Raw genomic sequence first — 18,704 nt, 5'->3', positions numbered from 1 at the left:
TAAAAGATAAAAAACAGCAAGAAGAATAGCATGAATCACCAGAAATACATGTATTGCCTTACATTGTAATTAGTGAAGACATGGCCAATTGCTTTGACAGTCAATGGAAAAGTGTCCTTTTCATTGGCAGTCCGTGACTTGCCCCCTTACATTGGTGGTCAGTAGGGATAATCAAACTTTTGAAAAGTTTGGTTCGACCAGAACACCCGAATTTCCCGAACCCCATTGAAATCAATGGGACCCGAACTTCGGGAATCAAAAAACACCATTTTGAAGCCCTAAAAGTGCCTAGGGTTCTGGGTCATGCCCCAGGGACTATGAATCGGGCAAAAAAAAGTTCTTAAAAATTGTCATTTTTGATAGAGAGCCAATTATTGAAAAAATTATTGGAAAAAAAAAAAAAGAGATTTCTTTGGACTTAGTGTCTGGGGGGCCTAAAAAGTGTACCTGTGAAGTTTCAGCTCTGTAGCATGTCCATAACCAGAATTATAGCATGCCAAACCTTCAAAAATGACTTTTTTGCTTAACCTTCCTTTTGCTCCTAATAAAGCAGATGTGTGTGACGCCTTTTGCAGTGGACTTAACGCTTACAACAAGAACAGGCGTTAAATTGTCACTGAGGCTTTAAGTTCACTGCAAAAGGCTTTGCTACTCTGCGTCACACACATCTGCTGTATTTAGCAACAACTTTGGGTTGCATAGCAGTGTGCGTCTTGCAGGTGATTTTCACATCGCACAGTTGATAAAGCCTCAGTGACAACTATACATAAATTAAAATTCATCACAAAAAAAATGATTATTTTTCTTAGAATTTCAGTAGCGCAGGGATGGTGTTACCCTCCTTTCATAAAGTGCAAATAAATAAAGTGCATAAATTGCATAAATAATCCAAAACATCCAACTAAGCAAGAACAGAGTCCTTCAAAAGTCTTTGTTTATGTAGTGCCAGAGCAATACACAGTGCCTTTAATGCAGGGTCATTGGTGTCAGTTATAGGTACCACCGTACAATGTCACCACCACCAGCTCTGGCACTACATAAACAAAGACTTTTGAAGGACTCTGTTCTTGCTTAGTTGGATGTTTTGGATTATTTATGCAATTTATGCACAGGCGTTAACTTGTCACTGAGGCTTTGGCAACTCTGCGCGGTGAAATTCACCTGCAAAACGCACACTGCTATGCGAACCAAAGTTGTCGCTAAATATAGCAGATGTGTGTATCGCTGAAATTTATTTTGCACAATAGCTGAATAGCAAGCACATATACCTGCTGTAGATATATCAGCACAGTGCAACGTGCTCACTAGACGGAACCCTGACACTTAAAACTATCCCTACAAAAACTAGATTATTGAATCTAACTATAGTGGTGTATAGTACCCTAACTACACTGCATATCCCTTTCCTCACACTAAAAGAACAGCTCCATACAGCAGAAGATAATTTCTAACTGTAACGCTCCTGCGTTTTTTGTAGTAGGCTGGATTTGCACTCAGTAGTCATGTAGAGATGTGTTGAATAACCAGATCCAACTCTCCAGACTCATCACTGTGGGCCCGTCAGCTTCAGCATACAGATATACACACACTCAATAAGATGTTTCTGGAGTGATAGGATGTATATGATAGTATAAAGGTGATGTGCTGAAGGGACAGGTGTGAACAGTGACAGAGATGGTAAGCACTTGATAGAAATGTTCAGGAGAGTATTAGATGGTATTTAGGTAGAATGCAGATAGGTTAGTAATCGAGTATGGTAACAGGTGGTAAGGACAGCAGATGACAAATACAGGATAGGCTAACCCAGTGCAAGGATAGATGGTAGTAGACTCAAGAGCTAGCAATCTATGTAACAGTGCAGATGATAGAATTAGTATGCATAGATAGTAACAGTCCTTAATGTGCAGAGGTAGGTAGTGTAAGTTAGGTTATGGAGGATTCCCCTGTGGGGTACTTATCACTAGTAAGGTTAGTAGTAGAGGGATCCAGTAGTGAGGGAGTGATCCGGTAGCGAGATACAGGGATCAGTAGCGAGGTTCCGGTCTGTTCCAGGTAAAAGCAAATAGCTGGAGGTTCTGGCAGCGAGACAAGCTTGTAAGCATGTAGACACACGGGCACATAAGCACAGGCACAGGCACAGGGATAGAGAGTGAAAGCAGTAAGCCAAGAGTGATCCGGTAGCGAGATACGGGATCAGTAATGAAACTAGTTCAGGTAGCGATATACAGGAGCGAGTGACATCAAGTATGGCTGCTTCCCAGGCGGCTTGAACGAACTAACCAGGCGGTTAGAACGAACAACGTGAGAGAGAACGCCGGCGGTTGAAATAGCCGCTCAGAGCGGCGCTCGGCGATGACGTCATCCGTCTTAAAGGTGTATGCGTACCACCTAATTAGAAAGGTGGGACGCATATTGAAAGGAAATGGAAATGAAGGGTACCAGAGGTACCAGAATCTTACACTAACTAACACTGTCCCTTTAAATTTATTTATTTTTTCTAACTCAAACAGCACAATCACTGTATTTCTAACTACACTGACAAACTTTCTGTAAGCTGACTGCTCTTCTGCTGATCTGGAGCTTTACAAGCAATCGGCTATGCAGCAACGTTGTTTAACACAGCAGGAGAAACACAAATGCTTCCACTCTCTTCCAAAGCCTCTGTATTACAGTGCTAGAGGTTAGGCGGGGCTATGTTATATACTGGGGGGCGTATTCACTCCTGATTGGCCTCTGGTCCCCGTAGTCACTACAATCACGTTCCTAGCAGACTCCTGCCCCCTCATTGGCTTTTACTGACGTTTCTGGGCCAATCACGGGCTTTTAAAGCCCACTTCCTGTCCCATTGCATTTTGGGCGGTTCTGGTGACCGAATTCCGAACTTTTACCGCAAAAAGTTTGGAATTCAGCCGAACTTCGAACACCCAATGTTCGGGTCGAACCGATGGTCGACCCGAACCATTCGATCATCCCTAGTGGTCAGAGCAGAATAGACTTGTTTGGTAGTTAGTAAAGTGCTCTCCTTCCTACATTGGTGCTGAGTGGGGAAGAGATTTCTTATATAGTTGTATAGGTGGTCAGTGGAGAAGAGCCTTCATATACTGTATAGTTGTGTAGATGATCGATGTATAGGGGGCTTCTTATATACTTGTAAAAGTAGTCAACTGAGAAGGGCCTTCTTAAATAATTGTATAGGTAGTAAGTGAAGAAGGGCCTTCTTTTATATTCATATACATAGTCAGTGGGGATAAGCCTTTCTATATAGTTGAATAACTGCTCAGTAGAGAAAGGCCTTTTTCTATGGTTGTATATGTGGTAAGTGGAAAAGGACATATCTATATAGTTCTACAGGTGGTCACTAGAATGGGCCTTCAGGTATAGTTGCATAAATGGTCAGTTGAGAAGGGCTTTCTTATATAGGTATATAGGCAGTCAGTGGAGACTGGCCTTCTTATATAGGCGCATAGATGGTTATTGTAAAAGAGCATTCTTAAATAGTTGTTTAGGTGGTCATTGTAGAAGGGCCTTTTTATATAGTTGTATAGGTGGACAGTGGAGAAAGGCCTTCTTATATGGTTGTGTAGGTGGTTAATGGAGAAGGTTCTTCTTATATAGGTGTATTTGGTAGTGGGGAGGGACGTTCTTACATTATATAGTTGTATAAGTGGTCAGTGTTGAAGGGCATTTTTATATAGTTTTGAAGCTGCTCAGTGGAGAAGGGCTTTTTGTATACTCGTATAGGTGGACATTGTTGATAAGCCTTCTTTTATATTTGTATAAGTAGTAAGTGGAGAAGGGCCTTCTTATATCGTTGTATAGGTTTTAAATGAAGAAGGGCTTTCCTATATAGTTATACCGGTGGTCAATAGAAAAAGGGCTTTCTTATATAGGTTTATAAGTGGTCAGTTGAGAAGAACATTCTTATATAGTTGTAAAGGTGGTCAGTTGAAAAGGGCATTCTTATATAGTTTAATAGGTGGTCAGTGGAGCAGGGCATTTCTATATAGGTGTATAGGTAATTAATGGAGAAAGGCCATCTTATATGGGTGCATAGGTGGTCATTTCATAAGGGCCCTCTTATATAGTTGTAGGGATCTTTAAACTGTTGGTCAATGAAAAGAATGCCCCCCCCCCCCCCCTCTCCAGATGGCTAAAATGATAGTTTGTTATAGTTAGCAGAAACTTCTCATTGTCCAATGAACCTCTAGCAATCTCTGGAGGAACTATAGGATACCCTGGAAACCTGGCTGCAAAAGGCTGCTTTAGATTGACATATGCCAGGTTCTAGTAGACATTAGTATTGCAGCACAAGTGACTCCTCTGTGAGCAGCTAGTGAGAGCGGGAGGAACCTAAGTTTGTGACGGTGCTCATCGTCACTAGGGGTGAAGGACAGATACTTGATGATTTAGGTTGCTTCAGGTGGGACAGTGATGTTTGTCAGCCATGTATCTCGAGAGATATGTGAGGACTGTTCCTGTTTGATTCTGAACATGTTCATTGAAAGAGCTATTCACATTGGCTTCTGTTCCATGTCCTTCATTGTCAGAGACAGGCTTTCCCTATTGTTTGTGTATTGAGATAATGTGTATTCCATGTACTTCAATGTAGGAGATGGACAGACTGTCATTGGCAGTCTTGTCCTATTGTCTATCTATTGAGGTGTGATGTGGATTGTGTTTAGTCTGTCTGTTTCATTTTTAAATGTTAATGACCTCACATTATTCTGTCCAGATGGCTAGATAATTAGTTCAGGTTAATTCAATTTCTGTATACAATTTCATCTGCATATGATAATGTAATCAGGCAGAGGGGAGGGATTGTGTACACTGTATGGGAGTGACTCAGTGTAAAACTCTGTTTTTATTGGACTGTCAATTTCATGTCCTGTTCCCCACAAGGTCCTCCTGGGCGGTAACCTTGTCGGGGAAAACTGTATAAAAGAGCAGCTGTAGCATTAAACCTAGAGTTCTACTTCACCCTCAATCTAGAGTCCTGTCTCTTATTGGGGAAATCTGCTACAAGGGATTGCTATGCTCTTCATACTCCCTTGAATAATCACTAAGCTCTTGTAAGAGCTTGTTCCTGTTCCACTCTCTGGGGAAAGAGAGGTTCACCCACTGGAACCTGGAGCCTTGTGGTAGGTCCAGGGTGGGTAGGAGACGGCGAGACCCCAACCAAGCTGCGGCGGTTCGTGGGGTCTGTGGTGGTTATGGTGTCTGGTGGAGTGCTTACAGCCCTCGGGAAGCACTAGGAGCATCCGTCAACTGAGGTACCCAGTCAGGGTGCCAGTTGATTGGTTACATTGGTGGCAGCGGTAGGATTGGGTCCTAGTGCTTGGAGCCCTCGGGAAGCACTAGGAGAATCCGTCAACTGAGGTAACCAGTCAGGGTGCCAGTTGATCCGTTACATTGTTGGCAGCGGTAGGATTGGGTCCTAGTGCTTGGAGCCCTCGGGAAGCGCTAGGAGCATCCGTCAACTGAGGTAACCAGTCAGGGTGCCAGTTGATCTGTTACATTGGTGGCAGCGGTAGGATTGGGTCCTAGTGCTTGGAGCCCTCGGGAAGCGCTAGGAGCATCCGTCAACTGAGGTACCCAGTCAGGGTGCCAGTTGATCCGTTACATTGTTGGCAGCGGTAGGATTGGGTCCTAGTGCTTGGAGCCCTCGGGAAGCACTAGGAGCATCCATCAACAGAGGTACCCATTTGGGTGCCAGGTGATCCGTTACAGTGGGCTTGCAGCAAAGTCTGCAGAATCACAGCATCTGAAAAATGTTGGTAACCCTGTCTGAATTATGAAGTTATATTGTACACCAAGAGAGAGGGATGACAAAAGCATGTACATTCAGGGTGCATGTGCATTTATGTACAAATCCTTAGACAAGTAGAGCATTGTTTCAAAAATCAAAGTATTTATTGATCCTGGCTTTGTCCAAAGTATGGCATTTTATCAAAGGCAAAAAAATAATGCAAAGGAGTAACCACAATGTGGAAAATGTGAAGTCCTAAACAAACAACTAGATCTAGACCATTGCGGCATGTTATTGTGTATGAAATCAGAATATTGTAATTGATTGAGCTTCCGATGTTGTTTGAACATTACTGTCACTCTGCAATTTAGAGGTCCTTTTACACAGTTAAAGTGGACCTACAAATCTGCATGACCAAATTCCTGACATGTCACACTAGATAGCAACAGTATAATTTTTTATAAAACCTCCACAGTTTATTATTAAAACAACCATCTTTGATCTCCAAACAGTGACTTTGCCTAAGCCGAGATGAGGTCATCAGTTTGCTGCAGGCAGGAGGAAGCCTTTCCTCAGTCTCCTCTCCCCAATTGATTAGAGTGCAACATTGTAACAAGTCATAACGTGAGAGGCTGCAGCGGTTGATCTTTTTGAGACATTTGTGGACACAGCCAAGAACAGTTCAGGAAGGAGAGGGTGACCCTGGATGATCCCTAAACAAAGATGGAGCCGTCCTTCTGGAAAGAAAAGCAAATGAAGGCATTGTCAAGAGGAGTACTGCATTGTCTGTGAGAGGTAATAAATAAATTCCTGGAAGTGCTTCACTAACATATTACTTAGCATGTAAAAAATAATTATAGCTGATGATCGGTCCACTTTAGGCAAAAGAGATTTTTACAGTACAAATGTAATACATTTTCATGAAGATCACAACGATTTTCTCATTAAAAACAGGAATAGAAGTGATGTTGTTGCTCTGAACAACCAATCAAGTTTTATGTTTTACAAAGGCACCTAATTGATTGCCAACGGTCTCATTTTTGCAATGCTTTTCCTATATCAGAGAGCAGGAAACGATCGGAAGAAAAGACTTGGGACTAAACAGAACACAGCAGAGAAATTGACCTTAATAGGAGGGACCAGGTCACCTGCAAGTACTAATTACAGCAGGCCTGGAGGTCTGCTCTAGCCCAAGCTGCCTGCAGGATTAACCCATTTAATGTCACATCGGTCTGAAGGCTGAGTCACTCAGGACAACGAAGAACCTCTCCCGTAAGCAGGTAAAACTTTGTAATGCCTCTAAACTATTATTAAAGCTAAAGCGTAATCTTACATTTTCTCATTTCCCCTTCGCGCCCATTCAGACTGGCGCGACACGACTTGCTGGGGCGACCTGTGCTGCGACCTCGGCGCGACTTGCAGGGACTTCATATAATTGAAGTCAATGCAAATCGCCTCCAGGTCGCCCCCAAAGTAGTACAGGACCCTTTTTCTAAGTCGGAGCGACTTGTGTCGCTCCTATTAGAACGGGTCCTGTACTATTCAATGGCGAGCGATTGACCGCGACTTATCAGGCGACCAAGTCGCCTGACAAGTCGCGCTAGTGTGAATGGACCCTAAATCAACATGCTAATGGCATTTTTCAACAAATATCTGTTTTCATAACATACCTTTTTTGGCATCACTAACATGCAATGCTGGCAAATCATGTCTGATTAGGGGAGCCGGCAGGGTGCTGTACATAACTTCCCAAAAACAGCACACCACCCTGCCTCAGTACTATGAGGAAGGCGTAAAGCGCGTCAACACTTGTCATGTTGTCACCGCTATCCATGTTGAAATAAAGAATTTTACTTGGAAGAAGCCTTTTCGTGTGCCAGCTTTATTCATATAACCCCTGCCTCAGTACGCCTCTCAGGAGCCCTCCACCATGATGCAAGTGGGCTGGTTCTTAGAAGGAATTATCGAAATATCAAAACACCTTGATGGGTCTATGCCAGTCTGGAGATGTGGGTGTTCCTAGACAAGCTATATTAGCATGCAGACCGCCTTAGGTAACGCACATATGTGATACTGAGCCTCCAAGATTAAAAAAATAGTAATCCAATGAATGAAAGGGTATACCAGGTAAAGCTGGGTCTGGATGGAAACAGCCAGGAAATGAGGCAGGCTTTATCTGACTTCCTGCAGCTTCTAATGCACATTGTGAGAAGCTCACAGTGTGCAGTGAAATCAGACTAAGCCATTTAAGTACAGGAGAGGAGCCTATATCGGCATCTCTAGCACCATGAATTGTACAAGTTGGGTATGCAAAATTTAATTGAGTTTCGAGGAAGATACAGACAAAAACGAGAACGCATGCAGAGAGGAGGGTGGGGATCAATAAGGGCCCCCTCACACTTTTCAACTGAGTTAACCATGCAGTATTTTGCATGTTAACATATATTTGGGTAAGGCAGCCCAATCATTTGAAATGGACAGTCCATGTACCACAATACAGGTTTTAACTGAGTTGCAAAACTTTTCCTAATACACTGCAGGGCGGTGCATTTCCAGCTACTCTACTTTTTTTTTTTGGGGTGCCATTCTAGACCCTCCCACCTGATCTACTCCAATAGGTACACCATTCCATTCTAACCTGACAACTTCCAATAGGTATGCCATTCCAGACCCCCCCACCCCACCAGACCACCTCTAGTAGATACATTAATCCAGACCCCCCCCCCACCTGACCATCTCTAGTGGGTACATTAATCCAGACCCCCCCCCCCACCTGACTATCTCTAGTAGGTATACTATCCCAGACCCCCCCCCCACCTGACCACCTCTAGTAGGTACATTAATCCAGACCCCCCCCCCCCACCTGACTATCTCTAGTAGGTACACTATCCCAGACCCCCCCAACTGACCACCTCTAGTAGGTACATTAATCTAGACCCCCCACACCTGACTTTCTCTAGTAGGTACACTATCCCAGACCTCCCCCACCTGACCACCTCTAGTGGGTACCCCATTCCACCTATTCCAAACCCTCCAACCTGATCACCACTAGCGAGTACAAGATTTGCAGACCCTCAAACCTGACCATCGCCAGTAGGCACGCCAGTCTAGACTTTCAAACCTGATCATCTTCAGTATGTACCCCATTCCAGACCCTCCAATTTGACCACCTCCTGTAGGTACCCCATTCCAGACCCTCCAATCTGACCTCCTCCTGTAGGTACCCTATTCCAGACCCTCCAACGTGACCACCTCCAATAGGTATGCCATTCCAGACCCTCCAACCTTACCACCTCCAGTCATTATGCCATTCCAGACCCTCCAACCTGACCACCTCTAATAGGTACACCATTCCAGACCTTCCAACCTAACCGCCTATAGTAGGTACCCCATTCCAGACCATCTCCAGTAGGAACCCCATTCCAGGCCCTCCAACCTGACCACCTCCAGTTGGTATGCCATTCCAAACCCTCAAAACTGATCACCTCCAGCAGGTATACCATTCTGAACCTTCCAACCTGACCAGTAGGTACATCACACTCTACACCTGGTCATTTTTCCTCCTTTCTGACTCTGACTTACTAACCTGAGCTTAGTCATTGAACCCTTGTGACAGGTTTCCCTAAATTTCGGGTAAATGTATTAGAAAGAGTGATGATCAGGAGCAGAGCGAGCAGTACAGGCTAAAGGAGGTGCTATTGGAGGCTCTGCTATTCTAAAAGAATGACCCCACATGAAGTGCAGTGTATTTCAGAAAAGAACGTTACTACAAGATATTGGTGTGAGGTCAGCATAATAGGTATATGATCAATCTTTTTTTTTGTTGTTGTTCTTGTTGAGATTTTGGTCTGTAAATATGATGTGCAGTCTAAATGACTAATGCGGGAGCTCAGAGGCAAGGCGAACAACAACTTTTCTGGCAGATTCTAGATTTGTATGTAAAGCAACATGACCAGTAAATATACTGATTACTCCAGTCCTGAATTATTTCTCTTTATATTTTCTGATTTAAACCACCTAGCAGTATAACAGACTCTTTGTAAAGCCCCGTACACACGCACAGATCGTCGTCATACAAACGTCGGCGGACGAAAGATCTGCCGATTGTACGCGTGTTAGTATGGTGCCTCCGACAGATGTCTGCACACAATCCGCGGACAAGAGTCTTTCTTGCAAACATGAAAATTTTTGTCTGCGGACACCAGAACGGACGATTGTTCGCCTGTCAGTACAGAAATCAGCCGACAGACCGCAGATTTGCAAGACTGGGCATGCTCAGAAAATAAAAAACACAGGGAAAGTTAACCATTACATGACATCACTTCTGCAGTCAGCTGAAGTCTGCGGACAAAATTCTTGTGCTGTCCTTGTGCTGTCTTTGCACTTTTCAACAGACACCGACATCCCGGGGAGAAAAGACGAACATTTGTATGACGACAATCTGTGCGTGTGTACGGGGCTTTAGAGTTCATCCAGAGGAGTTGAGAAGCATTCTCTCCCTCATGCACTGGGTCATGTTGATAAATCTCAAATCATCTGTTCCTCTGGATCTTCTGATAGTTTGGAAAGTTATCACTGAAGGTAACGCCATTTTCTCACACAAGCTTTTGTGACCACATTGAAGGAGCAGATAGATTTTATGTGTTTTTTCTTTTGTCATACCCACTTTTGTAACTGCGGTTTCAAAATGATGTCAGAGCTTTAAGCTGACCACGCACATCACAATCTATTTGTACAATGTAATTTACATTTTAAAGCAACCATGTAATTCAAAGATATTCCTAAGTAATGCATTCAGTTCAAACCCAATCATATAGATCAGTGGTCTCCAAACTGCAGCCCTTTGCTTGCCTTTATCTGAGCCTTTGGGGCACTTTACCTCCCACTGGCACCAATGACCAGGCACTGTTATCCCCACTGACATTATTGATGGGGGACTATTTCTTCCAATGACACTAATGACGGGCACTATTTCTCCCGTGGATACCATTCCTTCCCTTGACACCAACAATGGGGCACTATTCCTTCCCCTGATACCAACAATGGGGCACTATTCCTTCCCCTGATACCAACAATGGGGCACTATTCCTTCCCCTGATACCAACAGTGGGGCACTATTCCTTCCCCTGATACCAACAATGGGGCACTATTCCTTCCCCTGATACCAACAATGGGGCACTATTCCTCCCACTGACACCAACAATGGGGCACTATTCCTTCCCGTGATACCAACAATGGGGCACTATTCCTTCCCGTGACACCAACAATGGGGCACTATTCCTTCCCCTGATACCAACAATGGGGCACGATTCCTTCCCCTGAAACCAAACAATGGGGCACTATTCCTTCCCCTGATACCAACAATGGGGCAATATTCCTTCCCCTGATAACAACAATGGGGCACTATTCCTTCCCCTGATACCAACAATGGGCCACGATTCCTCCCACTGACACCAACAATGGGGCACTATTCCTTCCCCTGATACCAACAATGGGGCACTATTCCTTCCCCTGATAACAACAATGGGGCACGATTCCTCCCACTGACACCAACAATGGGGCACTATTCCTTCCCCTGATACCAAGAATGGGCATTATTCCTTCCCCTGATACCAACAATGGGGCACTATTCCTTCCCCTGATACCAACAATGGGCACTATTCCTTCCCCTGATGCCAACAATGGGCACTATTCCTTCCCCTGATACCAACAATGGGGCACTATTCCTTCCCCTGATACCAACAATGGGCACTATTCCTTACCCTGATGCCAACAATGGGCACTATTCCTTCCCCTGATACCAACAATGGGGCACTATTCCTTCCCCTGATACCAACAATGGGACACTATTCCTTCCCCTGATACAAACAATGGGACACTATTCCTTCCCCTGATACCAACAATGGGCCACGATTCCTCCCACTGACACCAACAATGGGGCACTATTCCTTCCCCTGATACCAACAATGGGGCACTATTCCTTCCCCTGATACCAACAATGGGGCACTATTCCTTCCCCTGATACCAACAACGGGGCACTATTCCTTCCCCTTATACCAACAATGGGGCACTATTCTTTCCCCTTATACCAAACAATGGGGCACTATTCCTTCCCCTTATACCAAACAATGGGGCACTATTCCTTCCCCTTATACCAAACAATGGGGGCACTTCCTCCCACTGACACTAAGGATGGGACATGTTTACTCCCTTTAACGCCAGGGCAGTTTCTACTCCAATTAGTAGCCACAGTTTGATCCCTTAAAAATCTGAAAGACAGTAAACTGGCCCTTTATTTAAAAAAATTGGAGACTCCCTGATACAGACCATTGTACTGCATAGTTGCTTCTAAGGGGGTACCTATAGTCTCACAACTGATATGGGTCTCACAGAAAATTGTGAAGGCAGCAATAGCATTTGGCATACATTTGGATAAAATAAATGCATATTGTATGGCCCAAAGTTTGTCAGACACCAGGGTTCAGGTGTTTACAGTGAAGGGTATTGTCAATGTACCAGCACAAAAAGACATCTTAGACAATTGTGCCTTTCCGGCCTTGTGGTATCAATTTGGAGAAGACCCTTTTCTGTTCCACCATGACTGAGCCCTTGTGTACTTCATGAAGACATGGTTTTAGCAGTTTGGTGTGGAGGAAATCAAGTGTCCTGACCTCAGTCCTTCTGGGATGAACTGGAAGCCAGATCTTCTTCTACAACATCAGTTGACAAATGCTAGTTTGGGTGAATGGACACAAATTCCCGCAGACAACCTCCAAAATCTTGTGGAAAGCCTTCCCAGAACAGTTTGTTATAGCCACAAAAAGGGTCAACTCTATAAATATTTAAATGAAATGTCCAAGAAGCTCATATAGGTGCGATCAGATATCCAAAAACATATATGGTATATATAATTTAGGAACCTCTATATGATTATTATGAAAGCAGGTTTGTATCACTAAAGGGAATGTCTTATAGATGGAGATTAGAAAGGGGGAAACCCGATGGTAGCAGGAATATTTAAAGAGTAACTCCGCTTTTAACCACTTGCCGACCGCCGCCCGACTATATACGGCGGCGGTCAGCCCCTCCCAGGCAAAGTGACGTACCGGTACGTCACTAGCCTGGGAGCCAATAGGGGGCGAGCGCGCGCCGCCGGAGGCGCGCTCCCGCCCCCGCGCCGCCGGTCACTCGCGATCGTCGGGTAGAGAGGGAGAAAGGCAGGCGGCTAATGTAAACACAGCCGCCTGTCATTCTCCCCTGTGTAACAGCAGAGATCATACGGTCCTGCTATGTAGGACCGTAGATCTGTGCTGTAACACACACAGCCACATCCAATGACAGTTAGAATCACGCCCCTAGGACACACTTAACCCCTCCCTCTCCAATAAAGTTACCCCCTTCCCTCCCAGTGTCATTTTTACAGTAACAGTGCATATATATAGCACTGATTACTGTAGTAATGTCACTGGTACCCCCAAAAGTGTCAAAAATGTCAGTCAAGGATCCGATCTGTCCGCCGCAATGTCGCAGTCCCGCAAAAAAAAAACGCAGATCGCCGCCATTACGCGTTAAAAAAAAAAAAAAAATTACAAAAATCTTTCCCTTTGTTAGTAAATGCAATAACTTTTGCATAAACCAATCAAAATACACTTTTTGCGATTTTTTTTTTTTTACCAAACATATGGTAAAAAAAAAAAATTGGCGTAAAATTTTAAAAAATTTTGATTTTTACATTTTTTTTGGGGGAATTTCATATAAAAAAATGTGAAAAATATTGTTATTTTTGCAAAATTTACACTCTTTTTTTGTTTATAGCGCATGATCAAAAAATCGCACAGGTGATCAAATACCACCAAAAGAAAGCTCTGTTTGTGGGAAAAAAAGGACGCCAAATTCGTTTGGGTACAGCGTCGCACGACCGCGCAATTGTCCGTTAAAGTCACGCAGTGCCCAATCGCAAAATAGGCCCTGGTCAGGAAGGGGGTAAAATCTTCCGGGGCTTAAGTGGTTAATAAAGCTCAACTCCAGGAATTATCAAACTAAATCTACCCTTGCAATGCAGTGGTGCATCAATGCAGGGATTAAATACAAATATATTTCAGGGAATGAGGAATAAGGGGTAATTACTGCCTCACTCGTCGCTCCAGCACTTTCCTCCACTCTGGGTTATGGATATTCTCTCGTTGTCTTCACGAACTGTGCAGAACTTTTGGTCCTGTATTGTACTTGATGACGTCATTGTGTGACTGCAGCCCAGAGTGTCCAATAGAGGAGGCCTCGGGGAACTGGTTGTACAGATGGAGGTATCTGCTGGAACGAGGAATCGGGCAAGTATTACACCTTATTCCTTATCCCCTAGAGCAGGGGTGTCAAACTCAATTTCATCACGGGCCGCATTAGCATTATGGTTGCCCCGGTTAGATCTGTAGGATTAGATGTCCAGAGCACCCCACGCCCCCTTACATGAGGTGTCAAGAGCCCCCCTCCATCAGACGTCAAGAGTCTTGCACCCTTCCTTACATCACAATGCACTGCTGCCAGGAAGAAAATCTGGGTGGATCTGGGAAGAAGTGCAGGGTCTGGAGGAGAACCAGAGGAGGGCTGGAGTCAGCTTCCAGAGTCTGCTGAATGCTGAGACCAGGGGAGGGAGAGGCAAAGTGGTGTTACAGTTGCACAGAGAGGTGCAGCATCTGTAGGAGGAGTTCCGCCCTCCTCTCTGCTGCGGACTGCTGAGAAGTGGGGGTGGGCAAAGACGAGCCTTTTTGCAGCTGCACAGAGGAGTGAAGGATCTAGCAAAGGAGTTCTCTCCTCTCTGCTGCCAACTACAAAGACAAGGGGGGGGGGGTGAAGGAGAGGTGTGAGGGCCACATGAAATGGCCTGGCGGGGCCGCATTCGGCCCGCGGGCCTTGTGTTTGACACCTTTGCCCTAGAGAGTTAAAGAGCATTTTTACTTTTGAAAAATATAAAGCAAGTAAAAAAAAAATATATATATATATAGCATTTACACTAGCTTTATCATAATTTATTATGAAAAATTACCTTTCCATTACAATCTGCAGCACTGCAATTTTTGCAAAATTGAAAGCATTATGGCAACCTTGAGGCATTCTGTGCATTGGTGTTCAAAAGCCTCCAAAAATGTAATTTCCTGCGTGTGTTATTGGCTCACTGTTTTCTGCAGAAGTGCGCACAAGTCAAATTTTAGGCATTCTCTGCACTAGAAATTATATTTTTGGTGGGATACTCCCCAAGGGTTAAATACTTCTAAAGGGGTTTAGATGCTGCAACTTTTCCCATTAGAACACTGAGAGTGCACCAGGTGATTAGAATGAACCAACCCCCCCCCCCCCCCCCATTCAGAATCAGTCTGCAAAAGGCATTGTCAAACAAATAGCTATTTCTTTAGAGCGAAAACTGGTAAAAATCTGCAACAAAGTTTTTTTGTTTTTTTTTTGTTTTTTTTTTTAATCTTTGCAGTGTAAATTGATCACCCAGAGAGTGTTTTTTTTTTTCGCAACAAAAATGGAGTTACTCTTTAATGAGTATTTAAAAATTGCAGTGCTGGGGGTAGGGGGGCACTGCAAGAGTAGTTTTTTTGTCACTTTTGGAGTTGGATTTTAAACCTAATTTAGATTCACCAAAAAATGGGGAGAAAAGGTAAATACCTGTCCCCTCACCTGTAACATTTGCTCTCTTGCGGAGCCACACTGGGCAAATAATCTTCAGCATCTACTTCTGGGAGTGGCAGATGTCTGTGTCCCCCCCAGCCTAACGTGGTTCAACCCACTAACTGCAATGTGCAGGGACACAATGCAGTGGGGGAGGGGCAGGCATCTGAGCCAGCATAGGTATTATACCTCTTTCTTCTTTCCCAGCATGCTTTTTTCTTTTCAACTTTGGAAAATCCCTGTCTTATACACTACTTACACAAAATCCTCCTCAGAAATCTCACGTGATGGTTTTTCCTAGTCGTTATACTCTTATTACAACAAGAATTTGACTAGCAGGTAGAACCTCCCAATTAGCACTCTTACTTTCTTTGGTTCAAAGAAGTTGGTGGGGTGGCCTGTACTGTATCTGCAGCACAGAGGCAGGTAAGAGCCTGCTATGACGCATGCTAAAATCCTTGCAATGTATGCAACTGAACAAGGAAATTTTATTAATTTTACAAACATGGCGCCTACTTTTCAGAGCCCTGCTCTGCATGGCCTGAATGAAAATCCTTTTTGTGATAGCCACCGCGCTGTGCTAGTACATGTCTTTCTAAACCATGACATTCATTTTTTTTTAAGATGACATATGTCCTATAACATGGCTACAACATGGCTAGCACATTTAGGGCCTCTTCTCTCCAAAACAATTCATTGATGTGCATTACCACAAGTGCATTTGTTTGAGGTTGCCAATGCATGGCGATGAAGAAAAAAAATCCCTTTAGCATTCTTAATACAGCGCGCTGAAATGTATGGCATGTGCACCATGGCACGCTGTAGCATTGGTGCGTTTCCACCTACTGTAGTTGAGCATTGGGGTTGCATTCTAAATTATTGCCAGTAGTCACAGTGCTGTGCATTCAGAGGTGGGCAGGAGGGGCAGCCGCCCCAGGCCCAGCAGTGGGGGGGCACCCCTTACCATTATATGCATGCACACTCTAGTGGCAGGCAACCATTAAGCAAGCAACTGGTCGTGCATATGCAGTGCACACTCCATGCCAACCATGGGCAGCCGGAGCAGGGGGCAGAGAACAGACGCAGGGCATTACATCCATTCTACAGCACTATTAGCAACAGGATGAACCTGTCCCGGTACTGTGTGCACTACGGTATGTCGCAGTAACATGCTGAAAGATGCGCCTGAGCGTCTGGTTCAGGATACAGGTAACCACTTTGTTGACCATACAGATAAGGAGTAAGAGAGGGCCTCTAGCAAAACTAAGTTCAGAAAGGTGGGGATACCATCATCCAAATGAACATGAGTATGAACATTGGAAACTATGTTCCTACCTGTATTTTGGATATCCTCTTTTTACTTCTTTGTGTGAATAAAAAAAACTTTACTTTACCCTATGTCTATTCAGTTAAATCAGATAGTTCATCACCCCCCCCCCCTTTTTTTTTTGGAGACTATTAGGGGAATTGTCTTCGTTCTCAGTTTCTGAGCATACCTGTATTTGGATATCCTTTTTACTTCTTTGTATGAATAAAAAAAAAATATTTTACCCTATGTGTATTCAGTTCAATCAGATAGTCCATCACCCCCCCCCCCTTTTTTTTTTTGGAGACTATTAGGGGAATTGTCTTTGTCCTCAGTTTCTGAGCACACCTGTATTTGGATATCCTCTTTTTCCTTTTTTGTATGAATAAAAAAAAAAAATATTTTACCCTATGTGTATTCCGTTCAATCAGATAGTCCATCACCTCCCCCCCCCCCCTTTTTTTTTTTTTGGAGACTATTAGGGGAATTGTCTTCGTCCTCAGTTTCTGAGCATACCTGTATTTGGATATCCTCTTTTTACTTCTTTGTATGAATAAAACATTTTTTATTTTACCCTATGTGTAATACGTTCAATCAGATAGTCCATCACCCCCCCCCCTTTTTTTGGAGACTTTTGGAGACTATTAGAGGAATTGTCTTCGTTCTCAGTTTCTGAGAATACCTGTATTTGGATATCCTCTTTTTACTTCTTTGTATGAATAAGAAAAAAATGATTTACCCTATGTGTATTCAGTTCAATCAGATAGTCCATCACCCCCCCCCTTTTTCTTTTTTGGAGACTATTAGGGGAATTGTCTTCGTTCTCAGTTTCTGAGAATACCTGTATTTGGATATCCTCTTTCTACTTCTTTGTATGAATAAGAAAAAAAATATTTTACCCTATGTGTATTCAGTTCAATCAGATAGTCCATCACCCCCCCCCCCCCTTTTTTTTTTTTTTTTGGAGACTATTAGGGGAATTGTCTTCTTTCTCAGTTTCTGAGCATACAAATAACCCATTTTTTGTGATCAAGATCTCATAAATGGCAAAAACGTTCCAAAAATATATAGAAAAACAAGTTATATAGGCACCATGCCTTAAAGAGGCCCTGTCTCCTTGCCCATTCGCAGGTCTATTTTAAGCAAATACCCGAACCAGTTATATTTACTGTTACAGCACTTGCCTGCTGCCCCTTTCCGCAAAATCTCTTGTTCTTCCGGGTATGGCAGAGTATGTGTCCCCCCCCCCCCTTCCACTATGCATTATTTGATCCTAGCAGCCAATTAAAACCTAGGCCTGAACACTTTACATGACAAGGGGGGGGGTTACAATATTATTTCCACCCATGTAAAGTCTGACACCAGCTGATTCCCGATATTTGGTGAAGTGGCGAGGGAGCATTGTGCAGGTGGGTATAAGGCAGTCAGACATTAAAGAAGAATTGTGGGAATACATGAGGACACCATATCCTCGTATTCCCACTTTCTATTGTCTACCTAAGATCCACAAAGATCTCAGGAACCCACCGGGCCGTCCCATAGTTTCTGGGAATGGCAGTATCACGAGACAGCAAGCCGTGTAGTGGATGCCCACTTAAGACCTCATGTCACTGGCTTAACCTCCTATACCAAGGATACTATCCACATGCTTCAAATTCTAGAGGATGTGACCATTCCGCCCAATGCTATCCTTGCAACTATAGACGCGGAGTGTCTATACAACTCTATACCACATGAGAAAGGTCTTCTTGCCATAACCAAGATTTTGAAACAGCGAGGCCCTCAGGAACTAAATTACAATATGTTTATTTTGGAAATTCTGAGATTTATCTTGGAGCACAATGTGTTTTCTTTTCTGGGTTCCCATTACCTCCAGGTACAGGGAGTAGCGATGGGGACTTGCTGTGCCCCATCCTATGCAAACCTGTACCTGGGGGAATGGGAACATAACATCATCACCAGTGAAGACTTGTCGATGTACTT

The 18,704-nt window shown here is 43.8% G+C and overlaps 1 protein-coding gene across 1 annotated transcript in view; it reads right to left on the bottom strand.

Annotated features, from left to right (window-relative positions):
• Positions 1 to 6,425: 6,425 nt before the first annotated feature.
• Positions 6,426 to 18,704, bottom strand: part of ADRA2A (adrenoceptor alpha 2A) — a 38,979-nt gene continuing 26,700 nt past the window's right edge. The window contains exon 2 of the mRNA XM_082269247.1: positions 6,426 to 6,483. The gene's annotated coding sequence lies outside the window, so the exon portion shown is untranslated. The remainder of the gene's footprint in view (positions 6,484 to 18,704) is intronic.

The sequence above is a fragment of the Pelophylax lessonae genome, assembly GCF_965119305.1.
Source record: "Pelophylax lessonae genome assembly, chromosome: 9".
Taxonomy (NCBI): domain Eukaryota; kingdom Metazoa; phylum Chordata; class Amphibia; order Anura; family Ranidae; genus Pelophylax; species Pelophylax lessonae.
The sequence above is the reverse complement of the archived record's forward strand: the minus strand, read 5'-3'. Positions and strand labels throughout refer to the sequence as shown.